Consider the following 9,688-nt stretch of genomic DNA (forward strand, 5'->3'; position numbering starts at 1 on the left):
GTTATTGCAACGATAAAAAAGTCAATGTAAACCATTGTAATAAACTCCGAGGCAATAGGTTCATGCAACACTGGATTTTCGTTGCAATAAGTGCCACATATTGCAATGATTTATTTTGAAAATCTAGTTGCAATAGGTGTTATTGCAATGACAAAAAAGTCAATGCAAGCTATTCTAATAAAAAAAGAGATAGGCGTGGGTGTGAGTGTGAGTTAAATTTGATAGGAGAGAAAAGAAGAAGATAGATGTGGTAATAGAAAATGGGAAATTGAGATGAGAAAAAAAAAAAAAAGGGATAGACACGGGTGAGAGAGAGGAAATTATTATAATTATAACTATAATAAAGAAGGAATTGTTTAGGTGAGAGTGAGAGAATTTACCTATTCAATAAAGCAAAGTGAGTGTACTACTACTCAGCAGTTCACATGAAGAACAATTACCATTGTCATTCATCATATATAGCATGAGTTTCACCTCAGTGAGAGAACCTTAACTAGCTGGCCATCAAAAAATGATTTAGTTGATTTTCTCTTCACTTTCCTTTATTTTTTTTCCTAGAACAAATAAGAATATAGAGAAGTTGGTGAAGTTTGAAGGTAACAAACCCCCAAAGCATTCAATTCCATTGTTTTCACAATAAATTTTAATTTATATCGCTAATAAATAACGAGCAGATGCAATTGTGTTTTGTATATTATATTTATCTATGTAAATAGGCCTGCAACTGCATAGCCATTTAATCGAAACCATTTTGGTAGATTTTCCAAGAAAAATATTTTATTATATCAAGAGAGAGAAACGTAGAGCAATTCACAAACGAGAGAGAGAGAGAGAGAGAGAGAGAGAGAGCGAGAGAGAATGGAAATGACTCAAATGAGACGTAAAGATGACGATATGATAGAACTTTATAAGACACCAGGAAGTCGGTGTAGAGATAATACACAAAATTTGTCATATATCATTCCAATCATATATCATTGTAATAAGTGTTATTGCAACGATAAAGAAGTCAATGCAAACCATTGTAATAAACTCCGAGGCAATAGGTTCACGCAACACTAGGTTTTCGTTGCAATAAGTTCCACATATTGCATTGATTTATTTAGAAAATCTAGTTCCAACAGGTGTTATTGCAATGACAAAAAAGTCAATGCAAACTGTTCTAATAAAAACAGAGATAGGCGTGGGTGTGAGTGTGAGTTAAATTTGACAAGAGAGAAAGGAAGAAGATAGATGTGGTAAGAGAAAATGGGAAATTAAGATGGGAAAAAAAAAAAAAAAAAGGGATAGACATGGGTGAGAGAGAGGAAATTATTATAAGTATAACTATAACAAAGAAGGAATTGTTTAGGTGAGAGTGAGAGAATTTACCTATTCAATAAAGCAAAGTGAGTGTACTACTACTCAGCAGTTCACATGAAGAACAATTACCATTGTCATTCATCATATATAGCATGAGTTTCACCTCAGTGAGAGAACCCTAACTAGCTGGCCATCTAAAAATGATTTAGTTGATTTTCTCTTCACTTTCCTTTATTTTTTTTCCTTGAACAAATAAGAATATAGAGAAGTTGGTGAAGTTTGAAGGTAACAAACCCCCAAAGCATTCAATTCCATTGTTTTCACAATAAATTTTAATTTATATCGCTAATAAATAACGAGCAGATGCAATTGTGTTTTGTATATTATATTTATCTATGTAAATAGGCCTGCAACTGCATAGCCATTTAATCGAAACCATTTTGGTAGATTTTCCAAGAAAAATATTTTATTATATCAAGAGAGAGAAACGTAGAGCAATTCACAAACGAGAGAGAGAGAGAGAGAGAGAGAGAACGGAAATGACTCAAATGAGACGTGAAGATGACGATATGATAGAATTTCACAAGACACCAGGAAGTCGATTTAGAGATGATACACTAAATTTGTCATATATCATTCCAATCATATATCATTGTAATAGGTGTTATTGCAACGATAAAAAATTCAATGCAAACCATTGTAATAAACTCCGAGGCAATAGGTTCAGGCAACACTAGATTTTCGTTGCAATAAGTTCCACATATTGTAATGATTTATTTTGAAAATCTAGTTGCAATAGGTGTTATTGCAATGACAAAAAAGTCAATGCAAGCTATTCTAATAAAAAAAGAGATAGGCGTGGGTGTGAGTGTGAGTTAAATTTGATAGGAGAGAAAAGAAGAAGATAGATGTGGAAATAGAAAATGGGAAATTGAGATGAGAAAAAAAAAAAAAAAAGGGATAGACACGGGTGAGAGAGAGGAAATTATTATAATTATAACTATAGTAAAGAAGGAATTGTTTAGGTGAGAGTGAGAGAATTTACCTATTCAATAAAGCAAAGTGAGTGTACTACTACTCAGCAATTCACATGAAGAACAATTACCATTGTCATTCATCATATATAGCATGAGTTTCACCTCTGTGAGAGAACCCTAACTAGCTAGCCATCTAAAAATGATTTAGTTGATTTTCTCTTCTCTTTCCTTTATTTTTTTTCCTAGAACAAATAAGAATATAGAGAAGTTGGTCCAGTTTGAAGGTAACAAACCCCCAAAGCATTCAATTCCATTGTTTTCACAATAAATTTTAATTTATATCGCTAATAACTAACGAGCAGATGCAATTGTGTTTTGTATATTATATTTATCTATGTAAATAGGCCTGCAACTGCATAGCCATTTAATCGAAACCATTTAGGTAGATTTTCCAAGAAAAATCTTCTTATTATATCAAGAGAGAGAAACGTAGAGCAATTCACAAACGAGAGAGAGAGAGAGAGAGAGAGAGAACGGAAATGACTCAAATGAGATGTGAAGATGACGATATGATAGAATTTCACAAGACACCAGGAAGTCGATGTAGAGATGATACACTAAATTTGTCATATATCATTCCAATCATATATCATTGTAATAGGTGTTATTGCAACGATAAAAAAGTCAATGCAAACCATTGTAATAAATTCCGAGGCAATAGGTTCATGCAACCCTAGATTTTCGTTGCAATAAGTTCCACATATTGCAATGATTTGTTTTGAAAATCTAGTTGCGATAGGTGTTATTGCAATGACAAAAAAGTCAATGCAAGCTATTCTAATAAAAAAAGAGATAGGCGTGGGTGTGAGTGTGAGTTAAATTTGATAGGAGAGAAAAGAAGAAGATAGATGTGGTAATAGAAAATGGGAAATTGAGATTAGAAAAAAAAAAAAAAAAAAAAGGGATAGACACGGGTGAGAGAGAGGAAATTATTATAATTATAACTATAGTAAAGAAGGAATTGTTTAGGTGAGAGTGAGAGAATTTACCTATTCAATAAAGCAAAGTGAGTGTACTACTACTCAGCAGTTCACATGAAGAACAGTTACCATTGTCATTCATCATATATAGCATGAGTTTCACCTCAGTGAGAGAACCCTAACTAGCTGGCCATCTAAAAATGATTTAGTTGATTTTCGCTTCTCTTTCCTTTATTTTTTTTCCTAGAACAAATAAGAATATAGAGAAGTTGGTCCAGTTTGAAGGTAACAAACCCCCAAAGCATTCAATTCCATTGTTTTCACAATAAATTTTAATTTACATCGCTAATAACTAACGAGCAGATGCAATTGTGTTTTGTATATTATATTTATCTATGTAAATAGGCCTGCAACTGCATAGCCATTTAATCGAAACCATTTAGGTAGATTTTCCAATAAAATTCTTCTTATTATATCAAGAGAGAGAAACGTAGAGCAATTCACAAACGAGAGAGAGAGAGAGAGAACGGAAATGACTCAAATGAGACGTGAAGATGACGATATGATAGAATTTCACAAGACACCAGGAAGTGGATGTAGAGATGATACACTAAATTTGTCATATATCTTTCCAATCATATATCATTGTAATAGGTGTTATTGCAACGATAAAAAAGTCAATGCAAACCATTGTAATAAACTCCGAGGCAATAGGTTCATGCAACACGAGATTTTCGTTGCAATAAGTTCCACATATTGCAATGATTTATTTTGAAAATCTAGTTGCAATAGGTGTTATTGCAATGACAAAAAAGTCAATGCAAGCTATTCTAATAAAAAAAGAGATAGGCGTGGGTGTGAGTGTGAGTTAAATTTGATAGGAGAGAAAAGAAGAAGATAGATGTGGTAATAGAAAATGGGAAATTGAGATGAGAAAAAAAAAAAAAAAAGGGATAGACACGGGTGAGAGAGAGGAAATTATTATAATTATAACTATAATAAAGAAGGAATTGTTTAGGTGAGAGTGAGAGAATTTACCTATTCAATAAAGCAAAGTGAGTGTACTACTACTCAGCAGTTCACATGAAGAACAATTACCATTGTCATTCATCATATATAGCATGAGTTTCACCTCAGTGAGAGAACCCTAACTAGCTGGCCATCTAAAAATGATTTAGTTGATTTTCTCTTCTCTTTCCTTTATTTTTTTTCCTAGAACAAATAAGAATATAGAGAAGTTGGTCCAGTTTGAAGGTAACAAACCCCCAAAGCATTCAATTCCATTGTTTTCACAATAAATTTTAATTTATATCGCTAATAACTAACGAGCAGATGCAATTGTGTTTTGTATATTATATTTATCTATGTAAATAGGCCTGCAACTGCATAGCCATTTAATCGAAACCATTTAGGTAGATTTTCCAAGAAAAATCTTCTTATTATATCAAGAGAGAGAAAAACGTAGAGCAATTCTCAAACGAGAGAGAGAGAGGGAGAGAGAGAGAGAGAACGGAAATGACTCAAATGAGACGTGCAGATGACGATATGATAGAATTTCACAAGACACTAGGAAGTGGATGTAGAGATGATACACTAAATTTGTCATATATCATTCCAATCATATATCATTGTAATAGGTGTTATTGCAACGATAAAAAAGTCAATGCAAACCATTGTAATAAACTCCGAGGCAATAGGTTCATGCAACACTAGATTTTCGTTGCAATAAGTTCCACATATTGCAATGATTTATTTTGAAAATCTAGTTGCAATAGGTGTTATTGCAATGACAAAAAAGTCAATGCAAGCTATTCTAATAAAAAAAGAGATAGGCGTGGGTGTGAGTGTGAGTTAAATTTGATAGGAGAGAAAAGAAGAAGATAGATGTGGTAATAGAAAATGGGAAATTGAGATGAGAAAAAAAGAAAAAGGGATAGACATGGGTGAGAGAGAGGAAATGACTGAAATGAGACGTGAAGATGACGATATGATAGAATTTCACAAGACACCAGGAAGTCGATGTAGAGATGATACACTAAATTTGTCATATATCATTCCAATCATATATCATTGTAATAGGTGTTATTGCAACGATAAAAAAGTCAATGCAAACCATTGTAATAAACTCCGAGGCAATAGGTTCACGCAACACTAGGTTTTCGTTGCAATAAGTTCCACATATTGCATTGATTTATTTAGAAAATCTAGTTGCAACAGGTGTTATTGCAATGACAAAAAAGTCAACGCAAACTGTTCTAATAAAAACAGAGATAGGCGTGGGTGTGAGTGTGAGTTAAATTTGACAAGAGAGAAAGGAAGAAGATAGATGTGGTAAGAGAAAATGGGAAATTAAGATGGGAAAAAAAAAAAGGGATAGACACGGGTGAGAGAGAGGAAATTATTATAATTATAACTATAGTAAAGAAGGAATTGTTTAGGTGAGAGTGAGAGAATTTACCTATTCAATAAAGCAAAGTGAGTGTACTACTACTCAGCAGTTCACATGAAGAACAATTACCATTGTCATTCATCATATATAGCATGAGTTTCACCTCTGTGAGAGAACCCTAACTAGCTGGCCATCTAAAAATGATTTAGTTGATTTTCTCTTCACTTTCCTTTATTTTTTTTCCTAGAACAAATAAGAATATAGAGAAGTTGGTCCAGTTTGAAGGTAACAAACCCCCAAAGCATTCAATTCCATTGTTTTCACAATAAATTTTAATTTATATTGCTAATAAATAACGAGCAGATGCAATTGTGTTTTGTATATTATATTTATCTATGTAAATAGGCCTGCAACTGCATAGCCATTTAATCGAAACCATTTAGGTAGATTTTTCAAGAAAAATATTCTTATCATATAGAGAGAGCGAAACGTAGAGCAATTCACAAAGGAGGGGGAGAGAGAGAGAGAGAGAGAGAGAGAGAGAGAGAGAGAGAGAGAGAGAGAGAGAGAGAACGGAAATGACTGAAATGAGACGTGAAGATGACCATATGTTAGAACTTCACAAGACACCAGGAAGTCGATGTAGAGATGATACACTAAATTTTTCATATATCATTCCAATCATATATCATTGTAATAGGTGTTATTGCCACGACAAAAAAGTCAAGGCAAACCATTGTAATAAACTCCGAGGCAATAGGTTCATGCAACACTAGATTTTCGTTGCAATAAGTTCCACATATTGCAATGATTTATTTTGAAAATCTAGTTGCAATAGGTGTTATTGCAATGACAAAACAGTCAATGCAAGCTATTCTAATAAAAAAAGAGATAGGCGTGGGTGTGAGTGTGAGTTAAATTTGATTGGAGAGAAAAGAAGAAGATAGATGTGGTAATAGAAAATGGGAAATTGAGATGAGAAAAAAAAAAAAAAAAAAAAGGGATAGACACGGGTGAGAGAGAGGAAATTATTATAATTATAACTATAATAAAGAAGGAATTGTTTAGGTGAGAGTGAGAGAATTTACCTATTCAATAAAGCAAAGTGAGTGTACTACTACTCAGCAGTTCACATGAAGAACAATTACCATTGTCATTCATCATATATAGCATGAGTTTCACCTCAGTGAGAGAACCCTAACTAGCTGGCCATCTAAAAATGATTTAGTTGATTTTCTCTTCTCTTTCCTTTATTTTTTTTCCAAGAACAAATAAGAATATAGAGAAGTTGGTCCAGTTTGAAGGTAACAAACCCCCAAAGTATTCAATTCCATTGTTTTCATAATAAATTTTAATTTATATCACTAATAACTAACGAGCAGATGCAATTGTGTTTTGTATATTATATTTATCTATGTAAATAGGCCTGCAATTGCATAGCCATTTAATCGAAACCATTTAGGTAGATTTTCCAAGAAAAATCTTCTTATTATATCAAGAGAGAGAAACGTAGAGCAATTCACAAACGAGAGAGAGAGAGAGAGAGTGAGAGAACGGAAATGACTCAAATGAGACGTGAAGATGACGATATGATAGAATTTCACAAGACACCAGGAAGTCGATGTAGAGATGATACACTAAATTTGTCATATATCATTCCAATCATATATCATTGTAATAGGTGTTATTGCAACGATAAAAAAGTCAATGCAAACGATTGTAATAAACTCCGAGGCAATAGGTTCATGCAACACTAGATTTTCGTTGCAATAAGTTCCACATATTGCGATGATTTATTTTGAAAATCTAGTTGCAATAGGTGTTATTGCAATGACAAAAATGTCAATGCAAGCTATTCTAATAAAAAAAGAGATAGGCGTGGGTGTGAGTGTGAGTTAAATTTGATAGGAGAGAAAAGAAGAAGATAGATGTGGTAATAGAAAATGGGAAATTGAGTTGAGAAAAAAAAAAAAAAAAAAGGGGTAGACACGGGTGAGAGAGAGGAAATTATTATAATTATAACTATAATAAAGAAGGAATTGTTTAGGTGAGAGTGAGAGAATTTACCTATTCAATAAAGCAAAGTGAGTGTACTACTACTCAGCAGTTCACATGAAGAACAATTACCATTGTCATTCATCATATATAGCATGAGTTTCACCTCAGTGAGAGAACCCTAACTAGCTGGCCATCTAAAAATGATTTAGTTGATTTTCTTTTCTCTTTCCTTTATTTTTTTTCCTAGAACAAATAAGAATATAGAGAAGTTGGTCCAGTTTGAAGGTAACAAACCCCCAAAGCATTCAATTCCATTGTTTTCATAATAAATTTTAATTTATATCGCTAATAACTAACGAGCAGATGCAATTGTGTTTTGTATATTATATTTATCTATGTAAATAGGCCTGCAACTGCATAGCCATTTAATCGAAACCATTTAGGTAGATTTTCCAAGAAAAATCTTCTTATTATATCAAGAGAGAGAAACGTAGAGCAATTCACAAACGAGAGAGAGAGAGAGAGAGAGAGAGAGAGAGAGAGAGAGAGAGAGAGAGAACGGAAATGACTCAAATGAGACGTGAAGATGACGATATGATAGAATTTCACAAGACACCAGGAAGTCGATGTAGAGATGATACACTAAATTTGTCATATATCATTCCAATCATATATCATTGTAATAGGTGTTATTGCAACGATAAAAAAGTCAATGCAAACCATTGTAATAAACTCCGAGGCAATAGGTTCATGCAACACTAGATTTTCGTTGCAATAAGTTCCACATATTGCAATGATTTATTTTGAAATTCTAGTTGCAATAGGTGTTATTACAATGACAAAAAAGTCAATGCAAGCTGTTCTAATAAAAAAAGAGATTGGCGTGGGTGTGAGTGTGAGTTAAATTTGAGTGGAGAGAAAAGAAGAAGATAGATGTGGTAAGAGAAAATGGGAAATTGAGATGAGAAAAAAAAAAAGGGATAGACATGGGTGAGAGAGAGGAAATTATTATAATTATAACTATAATAAAGAAGGAATTGTTTAGGTGAGAGTGAGAGAATTTACCTATTCAATAAAGCAAAGTGAGTGTACTACTACTCAGCAGTTCACATGAAGAACAATTACCATTGTCATTCATCATATATAGCATGAGTTTCACCTCAGTGAGAGAACCCTAACTAGCTGGCCATCTAAAAATGATTTAGTTGATTTTCTCTTCTCTTTCCTTTATTTTTTTTCCTAGAACAAATAAGAATATAGAGAAGTTGGTCCAGTTTGAAGGTAACAAACCCCCAAAGCATTCAATTCCATTGTTTTCACAATAAATTTTAATTTATATCGCTAATAAATAACGAGCAGATGCAATTGTGTTTTGTATATTATATTTATCTATGTAAATAGGCCTGCAACTGCATAGCCATTTAATCGAAACCATTTAGGTAGATTTTCCAAGAAAAATCTTCTTGTCATATCAATAGAGAGAAACGTAGAGCAATTCACAAGAGAGAGAGAGAGAGAGAGAGAGAGAGAGAGAGAGAGAACAGAAATGACTCAAATGAGACGTGAATATGACGATATGATAGAACTTCACAAGACACCAGGAAGTCGATGTAGAGATGATACACTAAATTTGTCATATATCATTCCAATCATATATCATTCCAATCATATATCATTGTATTAGGTGTTATTGTAACGATAAAAAAGTCAATGCAAACCATTGTAATAAACTTGGAGGCAATAGATTCATGCAACACCAGATTTTTGTTGCAATAAGTTCCACATATTGCAATGATTTATTTTGAAAATCTAGTTCCAATAGATGTTATTGCAATGACGAAAAAGTCAATGCAAGCCGTTTTATTAAAAAAAAGAGATAGGTGTGGGTGTGAGTGTGAGTTAAATTTGGCAGGAGAGCAAACAAGAAGATAGATGTGGTGAGAGAAAGTGGGAAATTGAGATGAGAAAAAAAAAAGGGATAGACGTCGGTGAGAGAGAGGAAATTATTATAATTATAACTATAATAAAGAAGGAATTGTTTA

This window comes from Quercus robur, chromosome 10, assembly GCF_932294415.1.
Source record: "Quercus robur chromosome 10, dhQueRobu3.1, whole genome shotgun sequence".
In the NCBI taxonomy this organism is placed as follows: Eukaryota; Viridiplantae; Streptophyta; class Magnoliopsida; order Fagales; family Fagaceae; genus Quercus; species Quercus robur.